Source organism: Ixodes scapularis, unplaced genomic scaffold (assembly GCF_016920785.2).
Source record: "Ixodes scapularis isolate PalLabHiFi unplaced genomic scaffold, ASM1692078v2 PGA_scaffold3__209_contigs__length_174095766, whole genome shotgun sequence".
Taxonomy (NCBI): Eukaryota; Metazoa; Arthropoda; class Arachnida; order Ixodida; family Ixodidae; genus Ixodes; species Ixodes scapularis.
This window is the reverse complement of record NW_024609868.1, coordinates 27931462-27954456: the sequence shown is the minus strand read 5'-3', so window position 1 is coordinate 27954456 and position 22995 is coordinate 27931462. Positions and strand designations below refer to the sequence as shown.

The window sequence follows — 22995 nt, the reverse complement described above, 5'->3', positions numbered from 1 at the left end:
GAGTACGGCGTGACCGTGGTCTACAAGTCAGGCCAAAAAAACAGCGATGCCGACTGCCGGTCCAGAGCCCCCGTCGAGTCAGCTACCGGCTGTGCCAAAGACAGCGACGGTGACGATCACTTTCTTGGCGCAGTGAGCGTTCACGGTATGGCAGCGCTCCAACGGGACGATCCTGAGCTGCGCGTACTGATCAACCACTTGGAGGGACGAGGGGGTAGGATTCCCCGAGTCTTCTCACGTGACCTGCCAAGATTCGCCGTCCGGAGAGGTATCCTCTACAAAGAGAACTTCGGGGATAGCAACTCGACGTGGCTCCTGGTGATTCCTACTAGTCTTCGATTAGAGGTCTTCCAAGCCTGCCACGACGACCCAAAATCTGGTCACCTTGGCTACAGCAGCACTCTTGCACGGATACGAGAAAATGCTACTGGCCCAAGCTCCCGAAGACCGTACACCTCTACGTCCGTTCGTGCCGCGAATGCCAACGACCCAAGAAACCACCGACGAAGCCGGCAGGTCTCCTGCAAACGATCGCTCCCCCGACTGCACCGTTCCAGTAGATTGGAATGGATCTTTTTGGACCTTTCCCGCTGTCAACGCAGGGAAACCGTTGGATAGTCGTGGCAACTGATTATCTCACCAGGTACGCCGAGACAAAAGCACTGCCGTCGGGGACCGCCGTGGAAGTAGCCAAGTTCTTCGTGGAGTCTATCGTCCTCCGACACGGCGCTCTCCAAGTCCTGATTACGGACCGGAGTTCCTCGTTAATGGCGCACCTGACACAAGAGATACCCCGCTTGAGCCACACCGACCACCGCCGAACCACGGCGTACCACACACAGACCAACGGGCTGACGGAGCGACTAAACAAGACCATCGCCGCCATGATCTCGATGTACGTGGACGTGGAACACAAAACGTGGGATGAGGTGTTGCCCTACGCCACGTTTGCGTGCAACACGGCGGTTAACGAAACCACTGGGATTACGAATTTTTAGCTGGTGCACGGCAGAAATGTGACGACAATGCTCGACGCCATGCTGCCCCACGACCCGACAGACGACAGCACCGACGACGCCCAGCTGGTCACCCAACGAGCAGAAGAGGTACGCCAGCTAGCCCGCCTTCGCATAAAGGACCAGCAACGTGTCGACGCTGGCCGGTAAAACCTTCGTCGCCGCGACGTGGAGCTCCAGCCCGGAGGCAGGGTGCGGGTGTGTACACCCATTCGCCGCCGCGGACTCAGCGAGAAACTGCTAAAATGCTGCTTTGGACCCTACAAGGTCATTTGCCGCCTTGGGAACTTGAACTACGGGGTGCTCCCCGACGGAACCCGACCATCAGGACGTCGCCAGCCACGACCCGAAGTCGTCCACGTAGTTCGACTCAAGCCGTTCTACGGGCGTTAGGAATATGACACCGCATGTTTATTTTGTTTCACCGTAAATTTTCGCGTTTCCTTTTGCGTTGCATTGGGACGATGCACTTTTAAAAGTGGGGATAATGCCGCCCGCAGGGTCGATAAAGAAACGCTCGGTCACTGATTTCTAGAGGATTCGCGGTCATTCTCGCACCAGACGTAACTTTCCTCCTGCATGCTTGTTCTCGAAAGTGCCAGTTCATCCTCGCCTCGAGCGCACGACGCTCGAACTTTCTTTTCCGAACTTTCGAGATAGTGACGCACGGTTGATAAGCAGCTGCCCGCGACCTTGTTGAGTCAGTCTCGCTCGCGCTCTGTAGTGCCGCCAAATCGCCGCCAGCTCTTCTGACGCCTCGACGCTCTATCGTTACTTATTTTTGTTTGGCACAAGTTCGCGAATTAAACCTTTATCCTTCAGTTCACTTTTCGGCTTCTCGTCACCTTCATTCGTGACAATATGTCAAAGCAGTGCGGCCATAATTTGTTCTTATTGAAGGCACCCTTCGCTTTGGGTCTCGTAGTTGGTACGGAACTAAGCTCGATTTTGGTGTAGAGTATAGTCTGTGTTTGTGAATCCATTGTAAGGCTTAAAATAGTATATTTAGCCTGCCTGAAGCATGTTATATTTGATGAATAGTGCTTGGGTTCTTATGTTTCTAATATCTCCTTTATCATTTTCGCACATACGAAGAATCCTCCTCTGCAAGGTGTTAAGTTTGACATAGTTCGAACTGATCGTCGTCCCCCAAACTAAGATGCCGTAACTGATTTTAGAGTAGAACAAAAAATAGTACAACATCTGTCTTAGCCAAGTGGGCAGCAACTTTCTTATTTTATGTATACTTCCCGTAACACGAGATAATTCACCTTTGAGTTTATTCACGTGACTGTTCGATGAAAGGTCCTCAGTAAACCATACACCGAGAAATTTTTGTTCCGACACTTGCTCAAGCACAGTGCCCTCAAATTTTAAGCTTACGGGGCAGCAGTCGAGTTTATTTATTGGCTTAAAATAACATACTTAGTTTTGCTTGCATTTCGTTTTAAACAATTTGTAACCAATCGGATAGCTTCAACAGGTAGACATTTGAAGCATTTTCTATGCATTTTTTTGTCACTCCAGAAAAGAATACGTTAGTATTCTGACATCGCATTCTTATTAGCTAATGCTGTTATTGGATGCAAAGCAATAATAGGATGCACGGGGCCCGTCACGTCCGGCGTTTCTTAAACCAAATACCAAGTCAGCCAATACTGCCAAGTTAGGCAGAGAGCGGGTGAAAAATTGTTTGCAGCGCCCCTTGCGAGCTCGGAGTCTCCGCCAGCAGACGAATTCTCCACAACGCATTGGTTTTGCCTATCTCCGTGCGAAATGACCAGTGAAAAAAAAATTGTCACGGATATTTCCTGGTTTGAATGTTAAAAAATAGGTGCCAAAATATAAGTGACGGACATTTTCTTCCCGTGGTATAGATGTTAGAGCTTTTAGGTTGCAATTTTGAGGTTCTCGTAAAAAAAACACTCTGTCACAACTTATGCAAGCCAGAAAAAAACACGAATCTACCTTCGCGCTGTCTCTTAAAAAAGGGCAACGTACCAGAAATTTTATATCATGCGGAGGGCAAGTTCGCCTGCTTCTTGTGCGGGGGGGGGGGGGGGGGGGGTAGTGGTTACGTCAGAACGCCGAGCCCTGATTGGCTGATCGCGACCCCCTCTATGAGCGTCGTCTGCTCCTTTGCAACGTCGTCTGCTCGCAAAGTCGTCTGCGTCTGTCTTACCCAGGTGTAAAATAGACGGGTGGGGAAACGAGAGCCAATTGAGCGACCGGATTGTGTCCCCCTCGGTTTTCTCTTTTTCTGTGGAGCCATCTATGTGCAGCACCGCGAACTCTCACTCCGGGTGGGCGAACGGTGGCGACCGTCTAAAGTGACGGAGATGGTTTCTTGTGGATTTTCAATGCAGGACTGTCGTGCTCTCGGTTTATTTTGCGCACTCTCCCATAAAGTTCCATGCAAATTCGATTCCAATTTTTTTTCTTCTCGCCGCAGCGCCATCTGTCGCAAATTAGGGGTACCCGCAAGCAGGCGAGTACACAAACCGGTCACGGCGCTGCGGTAGGTTTCTATGGGCCGTTTCCCCACCTGTCTATCTTACACCCTGGTATTACCTTTCCAGCGGCCTTCGGAAGTGCAGGTTTACGAGCGAGCTCGACTTCGCCTTTCAGAGACGGCAGACGAAATAACTCGAGTGGTACGTAATTTTAGAGCGCAGCTCTTAGGCGCCTGTTTCCGGCTTGAGCGGTGTCGCCGTCGGCGTTGGCGTCGGCGTCGGCGTCAGCGTGGGTGTTGGCGTCGCCGTCGGCGTCGGCTTTGCCGCTTTTTCGCCGGGGAGAAAGCGGTGAATCTCCGACAGACGCAGAAAAGGTGAAGCAGCCATCGCTTTGACTAGCAGACGCAATGCAGACGACGTTAACTGCGCCAACCGCGCCAACACGCCGACGCCGTTCAAAAATGAGGAGTCTCGCCGCAGACGAAAGAAGGGAAAAAGTATTCGGTAGGGAACTTGTGGACACTAACCACCCTCACTCTCGGTTCTTAGCAAACAAACCTCGGCGCCTCGGGACACGTCGCCAGTGAGTTCTTTGCCTTCTCTCCTGAATGCGCGTCTGCTAGTTGTTAGACAAAAACAATGTACGGCTCGACTTATCGCTTCTTTCCTCTCTGAAAGGCGAAATTGAGCTCGCTCGTAAAGACCTGCACTTCGGAAAGTCGCAGGAAAGGTAAGACAGACGCAGACGACGTTGCGAGCAGACGACGTTGCAAAGGAGCAGACGACGCTCAGATAGGGGGTCGCGATCAGCTAATCAGGGCTCGGCGTTCTGACGTCACCGCTACCCCCTGCGCAAAAAGCAGACGAACTTGCCCTCCGCATAGCTTCGTTTCAACTTTACTGTTCTAATCGATCAATTCGTTTTGTTGTAGCGATTTCCATTTCTCATTAATGTCTTGCTTATAACCGTTTTGTCGAATAGGCGATCTGGCTAATCCACAACATCTCCGGATGAAGAAGCCAAAGGCAATTTCGACCACGTACGTTACTGCGATATCAGTATGCTCCAGAAGAAGTCGATTGTGCACATGCAACTTTAACGCTATTGCTGAGATGAGTAAAATCTGAGTTACAAGAAAGCAAACTTCTCGCGCTTGCAAAAGAAAAAAGAGGAGAGCGCCGTAACGCAAATAAAGGTGATTTCAGTCACGTTATACACGGTGCACAAATTCTTATTGGTAACGCCGGGACGACTAACGACTTCTGCGTCCTCTACGATAAAGGCCGGTACCCGTTGAACATCTTGCAACTCGTTACATCTTTCAAAGTCTACTTTCTTTTTAGGTTTCAGGGACGCTACGCTGCCGCGTTATTTCTTCATCCTGCTTTTATGTTTTGCTTTCTCAACATTTTAACAGTCGATCGGTGCCTGGATTATCGTATAGCAATATTAACATTTAAGTTCATCACCAATCAGATAACATGCGCTTCAATTAGTTTTACTCATCGAGATGTCATGGTATCCTCTGCGTTCATATTCCCAAGCGTCACTGTCTGCAGCAGGCATACGAACTAATTATGGCGCGTTCACCTTCATTTACATTGCTACTAAAACGTGGAACTCGCTACCACACAGCCTAACTGCCATGTCATCATTTTATATCTTCAAACGAGCCATACGTTCACACATACTCTCTGCATGATTCATCAACAATTTCTATGTCCAACCTCCCCCCCCCCCCCTTCCCGATCAACTCTCTCGTACGCACACCTTTCACACAAACACACACAGCAATTGTGTGTCTTTTTTCCTTGATATTCTGGCTTTTCTTCTCTTTCTTTTCACATGGTTTTATATTTGGATTATGTACATACCGGCAATCATGTTTCGTTCTTTTTCTTGTTTTTTTTATTCTTTTTTTTTCCTACAAGTTATTTTTTCTTCTTTATAAATGATGGTGCCAACTTGATCGCTGACTAACCCTTTATTACCAAAAAAATTCCCTTCAATAGTTCTCTTTGAACACTTTGGGACCCCCGTCTGAATAAGTGTAATTAACTAAGATCTTGCTTACAAATAAAAACACAATTTGACTGGACTTAACTTGTTTTTGCTTTTTTCTTTCTTTTGTTTACTTGACCTTTTAACCATTGCGTGTTTTGCTTTTCCTTGTTTGACTTAGTTTTTACTCTCTTTCCTTCGCTTTGGCGCTTACTACCGCCGGTTCGTCTGCTACGCTATGCCGGGACATCTTAAAGGCCGTCTGCAATTTTGTTGTTGTTTCCTTCCACTGTCGTCTGCGATAACCTCCTATTTTCGCTTTCGATTGAGTTTCTAATTTGAAATATTCACATGTGCTTTTTGATACTTCATAAATATATTAAAAATTATTCGTCTCTTACTTATGTACGCGGCACGTCTGCTATGAGTTATCGTTTCTTGATCAACCGTGCGCCTTCGGGCATACACCTGCGCATTCTTGGAGATAGCAGGCATCCTTATGCTGCCTACCACTGCAAAAAAAAAAAAAAAATTGCCATGTGGTGGAAAATTCTTCTTTCGCTTCCCGAAGACCGAACAAGCGTGAGTAATAAAGTTATTTACTGCAGCCTTCAAATTTAACTCGAAGAGCTATCTAAGTCTGGTTTCAAAATCGCCACTGATGTATCAACAGAAGATTATGAAAACTCCGCAGAGATCGCGGACGACTTCACGGACGACAGACCAGATGCACAACTGAACACCCAGTGACTGGGTGTTCAGTTGCCCACCCGGCTACATAGGACTGGGTCCCAGTCCTATGTAGCCGGGTGGGCAGCCAGTCAGATCTGTCATCATGCTTGGCAAGTCAAACTGCAATCGGAAACATGAAACACCTCGAGAGACATTCTATTGATGAACAAGCAATATTCGCACGCGAAAGTGACACCACCCTCTGCTTAGCTCGTCACCTAGCCGGTAACAGGGACGCTACGCTGCCGCGTTCTTTCCAGATCCTGCTTTTATGTTTTGCCTTCTCAACATTTTAACAGTTCATCAATGCCTCGATTATCGTATATCATTATTAACATATAAGTTCATCACTAATCAGATAACATGCTCTTCAATTATGTCATTGATATATTGCACCAGACAAAAGTTCAGCTCAGGGATGGGCAAAATACATGCAGATATGTATCGAAATACAAATACAAAATACTTCGTCAAAAATGTATTTAATTACAAATCTAATTACATTTCCAAAAAAGCATTTAAATACAAGATACAAATACAACAAAATATATTTGGTCTCCTCCAAATACTTTTCCAAATACATTCCTCAAAATTTGCGTTAGCGACTTCAGGGCACCGGCAACGGGTTTCTGGGTATCTCATTTTAATTTTGCATCGCACACTCGGGAGTTAGTGTGCGAGGCTCTAGTAACGTAATTGAAATATGATCACAAAAAAATGTAATCAGCTTGGACGTAATAGGTGAAAAAAGTACAGAGCTTCAATCAGCTTTTTTTTGTCAATTACAATTTGGTATAGACCAACAAAGAACCGAGACGACCAAGACGCGCAGCACTAGCTAGAGAATATTTTATTGTTGCAACTCGCACCAGTTACGAAAATCTGGACATGCCGCGCATTTAGAATGTTCCAGGCAAAAATATGGATGGAAATCAAGCTGTAAAGCATCACAAGTTGTCACAGGCACTTAATTATTTAGGCAGTCTGCCTGTGAACGTCGATTTCGTCACTATTTTTGCTTTGGACTAGCACCGTAATCACAAAGTTACTGAACGCTTGTGCTTGATTGAGAGACACTGCATTCAGTGCAGAACGTATTTTTCTTCCTGCTCTGGACAGTGACAATAAATTTGAGGGATGTATTTTCGCCCACAAAATTGTATTTAATTACAATTGTATTTGAAATACCCACATTTTAGTATTTAAATACACACGTCAAATACATTACCTAATTTGTAATTAAATACAAATACAAAATACACAAAGTATTTGAAATACGTATTTTAAATACTTGTATTTGAAATACTGCCCATCCCTGGTTCAGCTGAAGGCGAATTGGAGGCCGCTGATCGACACTCGAAACAAGGGCACGGTGTGCCGGGATTGCCTGGATACGTACCTTAGTAGGTAGATGAATGTACTTCTGAACTGCTTCGTCAGGCGAGCAAACGAAAAACCTGACAAAGTCGCTGCAGAAATGCGAAAGTATAAAAAGTCACACACTGCTAGCACGGAGTAGATTGCTGAGTGCGACTCTCATTTACCGGCAATGTGAGCCAAGGCTGGACAACGCTATTCCTTTCCTCTGTTTTGTTTTTAGTTCCTACCAACGCCGCGAAAGTAAATAAACGAACATGTAACAAGCAGCTGAACAACAACAACAAAACAAGTTCAACTCATTTCTTTTTCGAGTAGTTTCGTCGTGTTGCTTTCGATTTGTTTGTTGTGGACTCAACACAGACAGCGATCACCGCCTGCTCATTTTCAAAGCTCCTAACGACGCCCCGTGTGTAAGATGCCTGAGCTCGGCTGCTTTCCATTTTTCTTTTCTTCTTTTTCATAAACGCCACAACGATTTTCGTCTTTGAGGAAAGTCTTTGCTATGTGATTTGTATCTTTGTAACGTCTGCTAACTTCTATAGTTTATTTACAGTTCTTCGCGACTGTTCCCCTTTTTTTTATTTTCGTCTGAGATGGGGACCCCATCTTTCCTGCAAAGTTCGGAAAGTATTTGCACGGTAATTTTCCTCGATACTTTTTTTTTATGCTGCAACGACTGGTGCGCTTGCTCTGGCAATCTCAACCTGTTGTTTGAGCACCTTTCAATGATCACCTATTATGCTAAGAAATAGTGACAATGCAGTTTGTAACAGATCAACAGTAGCTGAACACCTTTTTCTCCGCTTCCCAGACGCACTCCAAACTCGCGTGATACCCTGAGAGGCGTTTGAGACCGCTAAATGAACTGTTCTATCTTTGTTTATGCGAGCGTTGTTATTTGATTGTCGTTGCAGTTGCGATCAGTTGATTTCTCTTTGCGAGTGGACTGACCGTAATGAATTGTTTCAGCTGTTGGGGTGACGAAGTAGGGCTCGCAAAGCTTAAGGACGTCACGGAGCCTATACTTTTCCATTGCGTGGTCTGCTTCCGTAGACTCCGAGTCCGCTAGAGGCGCCACTGTCGCGTTCGCCGCCGCCCCCATGGGTTTTCGGGAGAGTTTCCATTATTGACGAAGCTACATCGTATTTTCTTAAACTGTAAATGACGATATTAGGTCACCATAAAATTTTTTTTAAACATGCGTGTTCGACGGTGTTCGGAGCAGTATTTCTTACTTGTATGTCCGATGAAATATTGACTATATTTAGACATGTCTAAATAAAAGAAAACAAAAACAAACAAAGAATTTCTTGTAAAGAAAACTACACATTACTCCTCGGAGACTCCCAAATTGATCATACTGCACGCAAAACTCACAAACTTCTCGGATCTGCTGTCTACGCAGTTTCTTTAAACAATCACTATACACATCTATAAAGGCTTTGGGACTGCAGCTTAAAAGCCGCCTCCAAAAGTATTCAACCTGGGGATGCCAGTCAGGACCCCTTGATGGAGACTAAATGAGGATCATGGTAGGTCGAAACTCTGAATGGGAGTAAGTAACATTCCCACTTCGCCCGTTATTCTTATCCGACGAATCAATGAACCTAGAGCGCAGAAGCACGGCCCCGTTTTAGAGCGCATCTCTTAGACGCCCGTTCCCGGCTTGAGCGTAGTCGCCGTCGCCGTCGCCGTCGCCACCACCCGAGGTCACTTGACCCACCCCCCGAGTGCCCTTCCCTTCTCCTCCTCAAGAGCTGCGCTCTAATTCTGCGTTACAGGGAGTTGTAAACGGCTTTCATTTTTTTTTACTTATAGTCTAGTCGCAGAAAACAGTATGATAACAGTTAATTCGCGGTAAAGCAGTAGCTCTGCACGCTCTGTTTGTAATAAGATAAAATTTCCCACTCCCTTGAGTTATATATGTATACCCCATGCGGTTCCTCAAACTAAATAGATGGTGATAACATTACAATGATGATGCTGATGTTGATGATGATACCAAAGTCGGATTTAGTACACCCTTGAATTGAAACCGGCAAAAGGAATAAAGGGCACGAACTTTAACAACTTTCCGCTGACTTAGAGAACTCGTCATAATGAAAATACTGCGATTTTCCGGAAACATTCCTAAATAAGACGAAGAACACGATCACGACGCATTTTAGCCTTAAATAACTCAGTAAGAAAATAAATATAACGCACACAACTAGCACCGAAAACAATCTATGCTTGTCGTTCTGGGAGTTCCTTGACCTCGTTCTTGTGGGGCTTCCCATCGTTGGGCTGTAAAGGGCAGCGAGCTCGAAAGTTATTTTAAGCAGAAGCTAATACCAATATTTGCGCGGGTCTGACACGCCACTCGCTGACGTAATACGGCCTGCAGGCGTCATTAAGCGAACGTAATTTCGTAAAGCCGGTGGTGCGGTCGGTGTCGGGAAGTTCAAGGTGCCCGCTTTCATTATCTGACGTTTCTTGAATTTGTATTGGCATTAAATGTTTTGTTGTTGTTGTTGTTCCTTTTTTATACTTCTTTTTTGAGTTAACAAGGCAGAAATTTTCATTCCTCGGGAACTCGTTGAAGAAAGACTAAATGTGCGGCTGAAAGTTTTATTGAACGAATGACTTTTTAGAGCGCAGCTCTTAGGGGCCCGTTTCCGGCTTGAGCGGCGTCGCCGTCGGCGTCGCCGTCGCCGTCGCCGTCGGCGTCGGCGTAACCGCGCGGTGCATTATGGGTAAATTTCCCCGCCAAATCTAGCGGAAAAATTTCCCCGCTAGATTTAGCGGAAAAATTTCTCCGCTAAACCTAGCGTAAAAATTTTCCCCGCTAGATTTAGCGGAAAAAATTCCCCGCTAAATCTAGCGGAAATATTTCCCCGCTAAATCTAGCGGAAAAATTTCTCCGCTAAATTTAGCGGAAAAATGTATCGGGAAAAATTCCCCGCTAAATCTAGCGGGAAAATTTCCCCGCTAAATCTAGCGGAAAAAATTTCCCCGCTAAATCTAGCGAAAAATTTCTCCGCTAAATCTAGCGGAAAAATTTCCCCGCTAAATCTAGTGGAAAATTTCCCCGCTAAATCTAGCAGAAAAAATTTCCCCACTAAATCTAGCGGAAAAATTTTGGTCACGTGACCCGGGGGGTCACGTGACCTGGGGAGTCACCCGAGGTCACGTGACCCCCTCCCGAGGTCACGTGACCTCTGAGGGGGCACGTGTTTGCCCCCATGTGCCCCCACCAAGGTCACGTGCCCTCGGGCGGGGTCACGTGACCCCCCCCCCCCCGAGAACACGTGGCCCTCAGTACCCTCCCCTCCTCCTCCTCAAGAGCTGCGCTCCAATTCGGCGTTACAGGGAGTGGTAAACGGCTTCCACTTTATTTACTTAGGTTTGTTTGCGTTACCGAAGGGAGCTAATCAATGACTATTATAGTCACAATTAAGAAAAAAATTCATTTTCTCAATTACGTTTAACACTGAAGTAATTTATTAATTTTAATGTAGGTTAACTGAACTTGCTGTACAGAATTGAATCACGCCATTGACTTTAATTCCTTGCTTACCCTTTTACCTTAACGCCGTAATTGGTTGGCTGAAAAAAAATTGTCTTGGGATAAAATTGCCAGCCACGGCAGACGTCAGGGGTCGCAAAAACATACTAATTAACTACATAATTACCTAAACTGTACTAATAAACTTTTTAGTTAGTGTAAATGAACATATTGTAGTATTTAAAAAAAAACTTCCTGAGCACCATTTAGGAACAACAGAATTAACTGATTTAGAAACATACAAAGCAGATAAAATATTTTAGGCGTTAAAAAAAAGAAACTCAATTTCGAGATGTGGCAGCCGCACACCCTCGCGCATCTCTACGTGCGTCGCGCGTGCCGCTGCCGAGGGCTGTTACCTTGAACATTTTCCTGGGCTACTCCAAAGCTTACTCTTCGACACTTTGGAGGGGATTTCCTTTTTGGCCGACAAGGTGAATTTCTTGAATGAAGACATTAAGCGACTTAAGGAAGAATTGACCAGTGCTCAAGCGTTGCTCGTAGGTTCACTGCACAAAGAAGTTGCGCTGTGGACATATGCAAACACGCCGTTGTTGTCACAACTAAACACCAAGGTGATCCTGCCGCCCAAAACACCACCGGAATCAACACCGACGACGCCGGGTTTAAAGGGAGCTGCTGCCTCTAACTCAATCCCGCCCAAGGCAGCGCCTCGCAGACCCAAGCCAGTGGCGGCGGCAGTGGGATCAGCTGACGAAAGCCAACGAAGCGTTGTCACCTCGTTACCACGTTGGAGGGCCATGTTCGTCTCGAAAATGGCCCCGGAGACCACCTCTGGCATGAAGCTCGCGAGCCGCAGTTTGGCCAGCCCTGGACGTCGACGTAGTTGAGTTGACTCTTGAACAAGGACAACTACGTGGGTCAGAGGCAGTGGGATAAGCCGACAAAATCCGAGACCTGTTCAAAGAGAGACTGTAGCACTCAATACCAGAAGTTACTTTTGGCACCGCATGGGTGACACGAAACCTGTTCGCATAAATACCTAACCATTTTTTGTCTTGTTTTGTTTTGTTTTCTTTTAGATATGTGTCACGCAGAGTCTAAATTCTTAGTCCTTCAAGGTAAGAGGGTGTGTTTTTTTTTTTTTTTTGTGCCGAAAGGTTTATTGCGGATTATAGAATAAACTTTTTTTTTTGCTGTTCGACCAGCAAGTAGGGATATGTGGGAAAAGGTTTTCATCTTTTTATATTGATTGAAAGACGGGTGAGAACTAAAGGCGTGCGAATATAAGTTAAATGTGGGTATTGGACATTTTATCAATCACCATTTTATCGAATAAATTAACATTGCATCGATCGGCGATTTGTTAAACGCCAAAACATTGACGGCCGACTCATTGAACGCAGAATCATCGAACCCCGATTAATTGAACAAAGATTCATCGAACGCCGCTTCTTCAAATCGCTTGAGGCCGTTTCATTGAATTTTTGCTTTACCTACTTTTGAAACATAACAATTTTTTTATACATTTTACTCCTGCCTTTGAAATTGCTTTGACACTGTTCGAATCAACAAAAGTAGAATTACTACACTGGTCACTCTTTCACCGCAATTTTGGTTACTGAACCAGAGAAGGTAGATATAACAAAGCTTTAGTGGGCATGCGGCATGCCATTTTTTGACAAGATAAGCGGCGGTGCTCCAGTGCACACTTTGTTTGCTCTACCCCCCCCCCCCCCCACACACACACACACACATTTGTTAAAGCCTGAGCGGTACTACATGAAAATGTGTACCATATGATTCTCCCCTGTTCATTTATTAAATGTTCTGTTTGGTTGTTTACGCCTGTTTTTATTCTATCCTAGGAAAATAGCTTTCTTTTGAAATACATAGGTCGAGAAACCGAAGAATTCACGGCTCTTTCGATTATATATAAGAAAAAGAAATAAACGAAGAGGGGATACACAATGCAGCATCTTGTTTCATGCGGCACAGTGAGAGGTCATTGCTTCTAGGATTGCTTCTTTTTTATGGGAGTCTACATCCCTTCAAGGACGAGACTCCGTCGTCACTGCACCCGATGATGACGGATTTCAAAGTAAAAGTGAAGCCAGTTTTCTTGTTTATTTATTTTTGCTCATGTTAACAAAGGAATCATCAATTACCATGAGAAATAGCGGAGAAAAAAAAGTTTCAAGAAGGCTTCGGCGTCTCATGCCATAGCCTCCTCTATACTCGCAAAGCTTGACAGTTCGACGACGGAGCCATAGAGTGACCGGTCGCAGATTCGGAGCGCGAGGATCTGGTAGCAGAGAGCATCAAAGTGCTATTTTTCGGGGAACCTGGACGTCAGCGCACAGCTTTTGCAGCGGCGAGGACCCGAAACACACTTGTTCGCTCGGGAGAAATGTGTTTCGGCGTCTCGCCGCAGCGGGCCGCCAGCCACGTGGCTCTCTTCTCATCCGTCGTCTGCCGCTCTATCTTTTCCATTTCGGCGGCCGCTCCTCGTGGCGATCTGTCAGGCTTTGTCAGTATAGAGGAGGCTATGCTCCTGCACATCGAGCGCACGCGCGCAGCCAATGGATGGCGGAAGTAATGAAGCGCGTGCTGAAGCAGGGCGTTGGAAAGACTTGCACTGCTGTTCCCGTTATTATTCTATCAGTGACTATTAAGGGCTGTTTATACTCCGACGTTGAGAGCAATGAATGCAGCGTAGCGCAGAACGAGAGCCTTTCATTTGCTGGCGACCAGGAAATCGATATCTGCGACCAATCAGTATCAGTGTGCGCTGCGCTACGCCGCGCCCGTTGACATTACCTTGAAGTATAAATGTACTTTTAGCGTCAAGATTCGCCTAGCTGCGATTGGCAGGATTTTCCACGCAGTAAACAGGCGATTTTGCGTTCATTACAATAATGCAGAAAGGAATTGTTTTGACGAATCGCGAAGTTCGACTACAGCGACGCTCTCGGTCGCGCACGTCGCTATTAGTTCCCAGCTTCTCTGGAAAATGAATTTTTAATTTATACTGATTACTCTAACATTGACATCCTCCCAGTATCAAACGAAAACTATTTCGTATATCCGGAAATTCTACTGCTTAACAAAGCGGGTTCGATGAAACGGCGTTCGACGAAACGGCGTTAGATGAAATTGATTCGATAAAACCGTGTTCTATGAAACGGCGTTCAACGAAACGTTTACACCCTGTTGAGGGTTACAAACCGTCTTTTCAATCAAAGGCTCCAAATTTCAAACACAAAACTTGTCACCTTGACTTCATTTACATATATGCGAAGGCAATAAAATGACGCGGTATATCTCAACTCAAACCACCTCTCGCATACCCCTTATGTAACATCAAACCTCAAAGATAGAGAGATTGAGGAAGGTAAAATGTACCAAGATGTGTTTATCCTTCTTTCTTGCATGTTGTTTTCCCCTACCTTTCAATGTAGTTGTCACTTTCTCACTTGAATCCCTAGAAACGTTGGAGCGAAGCGGCTGTCCAATTGGCTGCGGGTTAGGCTCATGGCTGCCGCACCGAGGACGTTACGCATCGTCACCTTGTCGCTAAAGCCGCTTGCATCGTCGTAGGTTCAGGCTCCGAACGTGATGGCCGTTCCTAATGGACCTGGGCTGTTTATACTTCTGCGTCGGCGAACTCAACGAACACCGGCGTAGAACGATGTTCGTCGTCCACATCGCCACGCCCGTCATAGACTCCAATGCCGTATGATCAAGGCAGCTAATTGGGGCAGGGAGTTGAACCGTAATACGTAAATTCGAAAAAAGAAAACTTCGAAAATTCCGGGGATAGCAAGTGTCAATAAGTATAATTTTTGTACAAAATGTACCACAAAAGTACAAGAGAAAAAGTACAAGAGTTATAAAGTACGCTGAGGTTCAACTGGCGCTAGTGTCTATGCGACTTCCGTGACGCAAATTGAAGCGGACAGCAACCAGCCTACTTTTGCGGTGTTCCTGTGCATTCCTATGGGAAAACGCGCGTGCATTTTGTCTCTTCGCCAGAAAATAAGACAAAACACCTCGGTTATTTGGGTCGTACCTAATGTTATGTACCTTGATTAACATTGTAAAAGTGTAATTGCTTTAGTTAGCGCATTTTTCTTCGTCAGTGATCAATGTTTAACTTCGCTACATTTCAATCCCAAACGTGTGTTCCGCAGCACGTATGTAAAAACAAGCGGCGATTCAAAGCAAAAGTACAATCGAAAGGATATATAGACTGAGTTCAAGGCTCGCCAGCATTCTGGTGACGGTTATATATTGGTAATATGCCAATCCTATCACTATATGAAAATGATCCCGTCGTGCATGAGCAGATGAAAACATTCAAGTATCGGGCACTTGTTCTCAAAGATTTTGATCGTGCTAGTGATATTTTAAGCGTAGAAGTTCGCACAGAGCAGAAATAATAAAGCGGTACTTACCTTTTTAAAATCGGAATATATTACGTTGCCTTCAATTTATTTCGATCGTACAGGCACGGATAGTTACTGATCCAGTGTTACCGCGTAGTTTTTGCCGTCTTCCTAAATTTTCAGATGTCCTTCGTTCGTTGGCACGTATATCCCTCATGCTGAAAAGCGCCGACGTCGTGTTCGCGCTAACAGTGTCCGACAGTGCACATAAATACACGTACGAAGCCGTTTTAGCACCGTTTTAATGTGATGAATTTGAAAAAAAAACAAAACGCCATAACTGACCTTTTATTTCCTCGGCCTGACGGAGAAATGTTCCAAGCTACGTTCGAATTATTCAGGATATTTTCTCCTATGATCGAGTGCAGGGAGAAAATGCACTCACTTTTTCCCATAGAAATGCATTACCGGAAGTCAATTTCGGACTGGTTGCTCTCTGCTTCAATTTGCGTCAGCACACTAGCGCCACTTGATCCTCTAGCGTACATTATAATAATTCTATGGTCAAAGCATCTGCCGGCCAGCTTCGACGGATTTGATGTACTCGCATTCTGAAGCAGAGGAGCCCTAAATTACGCCGCTTTCGCGTTCGAAGTTGTAGCGCTCTCCGAATAAACATTCCGGGCCTCAACTTTGTTTTTATTGCACACCGATTGTACATTTGGCATCTGCTCTTTCGAGCGGGAACGGTTGTTGGCGAGATACATCTGTCACATGATCACACATAGGTCATATACACGAGGTCGTTCTGAATTGTAATTGACCATACCTTTGGTTCGTCATCGATCTTCAAGCTTTGGCTGGAATCCCGTTACTCTGCTCCATTATAGAAAGATGTTGGCGACTCCCGCGAAATCGACGCCACCTAACGGCTAGAGCACAAATCTGTCGCTGCAGCTTTGCACGCCGGCTTGCTCAAGTGGATCAAATATTGACGTCGCTTGACGGGACAAGCATAAAGCCATGAAACTAATTTCGAAAACGCAAAGTAATACTGCAGTGTGTTCAGTAAAGGAGTCCGTAATGCAAGCACTGGGGTCACCGTAAGTCATATTTCTTGCACGCATTAAGATTGTATTCAAGGCGACTGGGTCAGCTCGGGAATCTGCAGCATGCGCCGAATCATATTAAAACTTTTAGACATGTGTTAATATACTTATAAGATTGTTATGAATATAAATTTTCGGTAGGCTGTTTTTGTTACAACAGGACGATTAATTTTTATCAGGTAATTATCGCAAGCAAACACTTTAGCAACCTTCACCTTCAAAGCAGATTACCTCTTCAGACATCAAAGAAAAAAATAGCCTGTTGACGCGTTTTAATATTTTTTTTATTTTAAATAATTAATTTACAAGTTTATACCACTGTTATATATGTCGTGGTCTTCAATCGCACCGGTCATGCACTTGGCTTGTTCACTAGAGCGAGCTTGTACGCTTTCGTGTGCCTTTTTATTTGTTTACTTCATATAACGCATTAAGAGAGGAACAAGGTACTCTGTCGTGCTTAAAGAATGCAGCGTACTCAGTATTTTCACACACAATACCCCTAAGGGCTACTGAGCCCTTAGGGGTATTAGAATGTACATACGAGTATGCACAAGTTTTCCTATTCGCACGAGCGCACACACACAACATAGGTCTACACGAGTTCGAAGCCTACGCATAGACAGTTCACGTTTCACGTCTCAGAACAAAGGAGAAGCTATACATATATACAAGGAATGCGCTAGTAATGTTTCTTTTGTTATTCTACATTTACTACTGCTGCATGGGGGCGAGGCAGCTTCGAGAGAATGCGGGTACAATCTAACCCTGTGGTGTTTCTGCTGCAGATGTTTACGTCCTTCCCGCTGCCGCTGGACTTCTTCAGCCACACCAGTTTACTGGAATGCCTGCCTCGGCAACCCACTTCGGTAGTGGTTTGTGACCTGTTCAGTGAACATTACTTTGTTTACCTGAACTGTTGTGCGTTAATTCTTCCTGGACGGTACGGCACCTCATTGACATCTACATCGTCGGAACTTTCACGGCCCGTCCCCCTCCTTGGCACCGAAATCGCCAATCTAACCCCGTGGTTTTTCTGCTGTAGGGGGGTAATCGACAAAAGTTTCAACACTAAAATATGATTATTGTTGCCTTATAGTGCTGCCTCGCCCAGAAATCCTGTGTTGTTGTATAGCTGATTGCCTTGATGCATAGTGCGTTTTGGTGCTACTTTTGATCGGACATATTCAGCTTAACCCTGGTGCTCGCACGGCTTCCGTAACTGACAGCCAGAGTAAGCAAATGGACGAAATGCTACAACTACTTCAGGATGTTAACGCCCGTACTCTCAAGTTTGAAACAGGTCAAGCCAGCTTAAACAGCTTCATTCATAAAGTAAAGAAAAGCCAGCAGTCGATAGAAAATAAACTAGCCGACTTGAATAAAAGACTCGTAAATGTAGAAACGAATGCGCTGAAGCTTGACGAATGGCAGAGAGAACTTTAATCCACACAGCGTGTTGTCAATGAAGCTAGGAAAAAAAAAAAAAGAAACTCTTCTGTTCTCGCGCTTTGACGAATTAGAAGATAGAAACAGGCGAGATAACCTAATCTTTCACAAAATTGAGGATTCCAATCGTGAAACATTGGTTCAGTCGGAGGATAAGATAACAGTTGCGTTTTCGCGAACCATGCAAATTTCAGATTGACGCGGAATGCCTTGCTGGGGCAACCAGAATAGGTGTGTTCTCTGCTAGCAGTTCTCGTCCGCTAATTGTCAAACTTGCCAACCTGAAGGCTTGAGATGTTATTTTGAATTCAAATGCAGTCCTAAAAAATAGCCGTGTTTTTTAAACGAGGATTTTTCGCCGGCAACCATTCTCGCCCGACGTAGGCTAATCGAAATCGCGAAAGGCTCGTATCCTAATGTTGCCTTTACTTTGAGTTATGACAAGCTTTATGCCGGCGAAAATGTGTTTGTTCACTGTTTGAAAACTGACACTGTCGTTTACCATGGGGGTCATCAGGAGGCCGTAGCAGGCGCTTCGGCTAATAGGTTCTCTTCTAACCCTGCACAAACATCGTCATAGCATATTAAGAGCAATAAGGCACTTCGTCTACCTGTTGAGCAAACTTCGACTATTTTTACCAATATACGGAGCGTCATAAAGAACCGTGACGCACTGAATGCTGTTTTAGAATCATCATTTGCTGGTGCAGTTATTCTCACAGAAACGCGGCGCTCTGCTAACCTGCGTAACAGCGAAACTTTTGCGTGCGATAAGCGTTTTAATCTGTATCGCTATGATAGGGAATTTAGATCCGCTGGAGGCGTGTTAATTGCTGTATCTGAGACATGAGGTGTTCAGCGTGAACTTTTCAACTACATTTTAGCTTTTTTGTGTATGCGTTAGTGCAAACCATAAACGTTTTGTTTTTTCTGTTTCTTATAGACCGCCGAATTATTCTACTATCATCTCCAGTGAGATACACGACGTTCATATGATTTTAATCATGCTTTCTGACTTTCCGGTCTTTGTCTTAGGAAATTTTTATCTAATCTAGGATTGTGTGGACAGGTGAGTGTTCTTCTGTGGTCCTCAATTCTTCAGAATGCCTAGATTTTTTAAGTGTATGTGTCGATTTGAACCCAACTCAGCTTGTCACAAAGCCAACACGTGTTACAGACACAACTGCCAGCTTGCTTGACTTAGTGTTCACTTCCTCACCCGATCTTGTTTCTCAAATTTTTCATCTTCCTGAGCTCAGTGATCATTGCGCGTTACACATCGCCTTAAATTGACCTGTAGTTACTCCTTTGGAAAGAATCAAATTCGTTCGCGAATATAAGAAAGCGAATTTTGACGCCATTAACAATAAACTCGCTCTTTTTATGGATGACTACATTGATTCTTTTTCACAACGATCAATTCTAAAAAATTGAAACATTTTTTTATAAATATTGTTATATAACTCACGGATTACATATATTCCGCTTCGATCGATAACGTACCATACTCATTGTCCTTGATTCGCCGTCCAACTCAATGGGCTTCCCAATAAGTGAAAAACTTTGTATAGGCCCGCTAACTCCTCTAACAAACCAGATCGCTGGTCAGCCTATCACGACGCTCTTGTGGAGCACGAATCTGCTATTCAAAGCGGCAAACATGATTTATTTAATATCATTTTCCGACATTGCTAACCATTAATCCTCAACAATTTCGGAATACTGTTAACAGTAAAGACAAGTCGTCCATTTCACATGAAGTTGACGGTTGTGCGATCCACGGTGATATATGTGCGGAGATCCGCACATACATCTTTCTTTTCAAGTGTTGCTAACCCGCCATCTTGTTTACTACAGGAATATGATTTTATGCCCATTAACTCCATTGTAATTGACCCCACTGGTATTTTTAAACTAAAAGAAAATCTACAACTGCCTTCTTCAGCTGGTACTGGTGATGTTAGTTCCAAGTTCTTGAAAAACTCAATTTACTCATCTATTATATTTTCTGGACTATTTTCTCGGTCGCTTGAACTTAGTATTTTTCCTGACGACTGGAAGATACCCAGGGTGATTCCACTGCGCAAAGGAGGCGATAACCATTTCCCCGATAACTATCGTCCAGTCTCGCTTACCAGCATACAATGTAAATTACAGTGCATATAATATATTCCTAACTAGTCAATTTTCCTGGAATAAAATTCTTTTTTTTTAACAAGGGTCAGAGTGGTTTCCGCGAATTTTACTCCTGTGAGACACAAGTTTTCTCATTTACCTAGGATCTTCTTTTTGTACTTGATGGTGGTTCCCAAGCTGACTGTCTTTTTCTAAATTTTTTCAAGGCTTTTGATAACATATTCCTCACCAGTTGCTTCTACTAAAACTTAACAAAAATATGTATTGATTTTAACATAGTTTCTTGGTTAGCCTGCTTTCTAACTAACCGATATCAGTTTGTTACTGGAAATAAGAACACACCTCCCCTCACTTCCATCACATCCGCCGTTCCTCAGGGTCCGTATTAGGTCCTCTAATGCTTCTTATTTACGTCAATGACCAGCCTTATTGCGTCTCATCATCAATTAATCTTTTCGTTGACGACTGTTTAATATACACTAAATCTACAAAAGACTCTGATGTTTTAAGCTGTTTACCAATGCTGTGGGTTTTGGAATATGGAACTTAATATTACAAAATCTAAAGTTATGAGGATATCACGCACCAATTCTCATTTGGCTTTCTAGCATATCAGCAACGTCTCCTTGATGCCTGCTTTTTTTATAATTATTTGATCGTTCACGTTACTTGTTACATCTCCTGGAAGTTGCATGTTGAATATGTTATCAATAACGCTAACCGCATGAGAGGTTACTTGAAAAAGCGACACGTGGCCCTATCTGAGAGTCCGTCGGAAACCGGGCAATTTACATGAGGGTCATTCAACAAAGTTGGACGAAAATCAATTGAAGCCTTTGTAATTATTTCGTGAATGGTAGAGCGAGTGCGTGTATCAGCTCATGTCACATCCAGAACTGCGCGCCGTCGCTATGAGTGTTCAAGTTCACCAAAGCTAAACTACCTTATACCTGCCGAACGAGGGTTAAGAAGGGACGTGGTTCTCGACGACGAGTGGAGATTTCGTAGAACGTCAGCCTACCGCTTCAATTTTGAGAAATATATTCAAATGGAGACGCGGAAGTGAAAAGGCTGTTTCATAGTCTAGAACTAACCATAAGGTAAGAAAAGAGAGTTCCGTGTTTAACTTGCTTCCGATCACGCGAAACGCCTGCTTTATGCATGATGTAGACACACGTTGCCACGCATGACGAGGTTGGCGAGCAATAAAATAGAGAGGGTGGCACCAATGGGTTCATGCTATGATTACGAAAATTAAAAAGCGCAAAAGACAAGGACAAGAGGGAGACAACACAGGAGTAAGCGCTTGTCCTGTGTTGTCTCCCTCTTGTCGTTGTCTTTTGCGCTTTTTAGTTTTCGTAATGTTTAACCAACTAGGCCAACAAATCAATTTGCTTCATGCTATGCTTCATGTCTTGCCTCGAACCTGTCATAAAAAAACGCTTTCTTGCATGCTCTAAAAAAAGTGTTTTGTTTTGTTATTTTAGGCGAAGTGCCGGTTAACGTATCCTTAGGTTCAGGTACACCTCAAAACATTCAAATCCTCAGTCCTCTGCTGGCATGTGACACAAATTCACAATATTTACTCTTGTTCTGTTAGTTCGTCGGTTCCTCGATTGGTTATTTGGAAGAAGCCAGTTGAACAAGCAAATATAAACCATCTATACAAATGAGAGGAACAAATAGAATGTAATCAACCGCACGACTATCAACTATTTTGTGAGAGACTTTTTTCTCTTCGAGTAGCTTTTTTAGAGCGCAGCTCTTAGGTGCCCGTTTTCGGCTTGAGCGGCGTCACCGTCGGCGTCGGCGTCACCGTCCGCGTAACTGCGCGTGCATTATAGGTAAATTTCCCCGCTAAATTGAGCAGAAAAATCTCTATTCTAAACCTAGCGGAAAAGTTTACTCGCTAAATTTAGCAGAAAAATGCTCCCGCTAAATCTAGCGAAAAATTTCTACGTGACCTCGGGGGAGGGGTCACGTGGTCACGTGGCCCCTCCTCAGGTCACGTGACCCCCCCCCCCCCCCCCCCCCTCCCCGAGAACAAGTGACCCTCAGTACCCTTCCTTCCTCGTAAACGGCTTTCATTTTTTTTTGTTCTATTTTTCTTCTTCATTTGTTTCTGCATTGTGCATTTTATGATAGTTTTCTTTTTCAACTAGCTTATGTTTGCTCCTCGATTCTCTAATTGTTAAAAGTACTCTCGCCTCGCAGAAACGTTTTTTTTTCTCTTTTTTTATAGTGAGGCTGACGGTGAACTAACGCACTCGTCTTCTTCCTTTTCTAAGGCCAAGGGCTCCAACACCTCGCGGGCAAAGTGATTTTTGCGCCCCAAGATGGTGACATAATCGAGGTAGGCTGCTGTCGTCAAGTTTTTCATAGAAGAGAAAGAAGACGAGTGCGTTAGTTCACCATCAGTCTCCCTATCCACAAGAGCAAAAAAGCATTCCTTTGAGGCGACAGTACTTCTAACAATTCGATGATTGAGGGGGAAGCATAATCTAGTCGGAGAAGAGGACTCTCATGGGATACATAATGCAGAAACATATAAAAATAAAACTTTCAGTCTTTTCGGTCTGGTGAAGAAGGAAGATGTTGAGAAGCTGTACTATGGTGGGAATGAAGTAATGGCCGGCCGCTAGTCAGCAAGCCAGAGTGGAAAGTCTGGAGAGGTTTCCGCCATCTATGAGCGACGGCGGTAACCAGACAACCGTCAAGCCCATTTTCTGGTTGTCGCCGTCGTTCATAGATGGTGGTAGCTGTCCACAGTTTGGTGTCATCATTTGTTTGCTGACAGACACGATACTGGGGAAACTAGCCCT

General features: G+C 44.5%; 1 pseudogene; it reads left to right on the top strand.

Annotated features, from left to right (window-relative positions):
- Nucleotides 1–17337: 17337 nt before the first annotated feature.
- On the top strand, nt 17338–18617 carry LOC120848332 (annotated as a pseudogene).
- Nucleotides 18618–22995: the final 4378 nt, after the last annotated feature.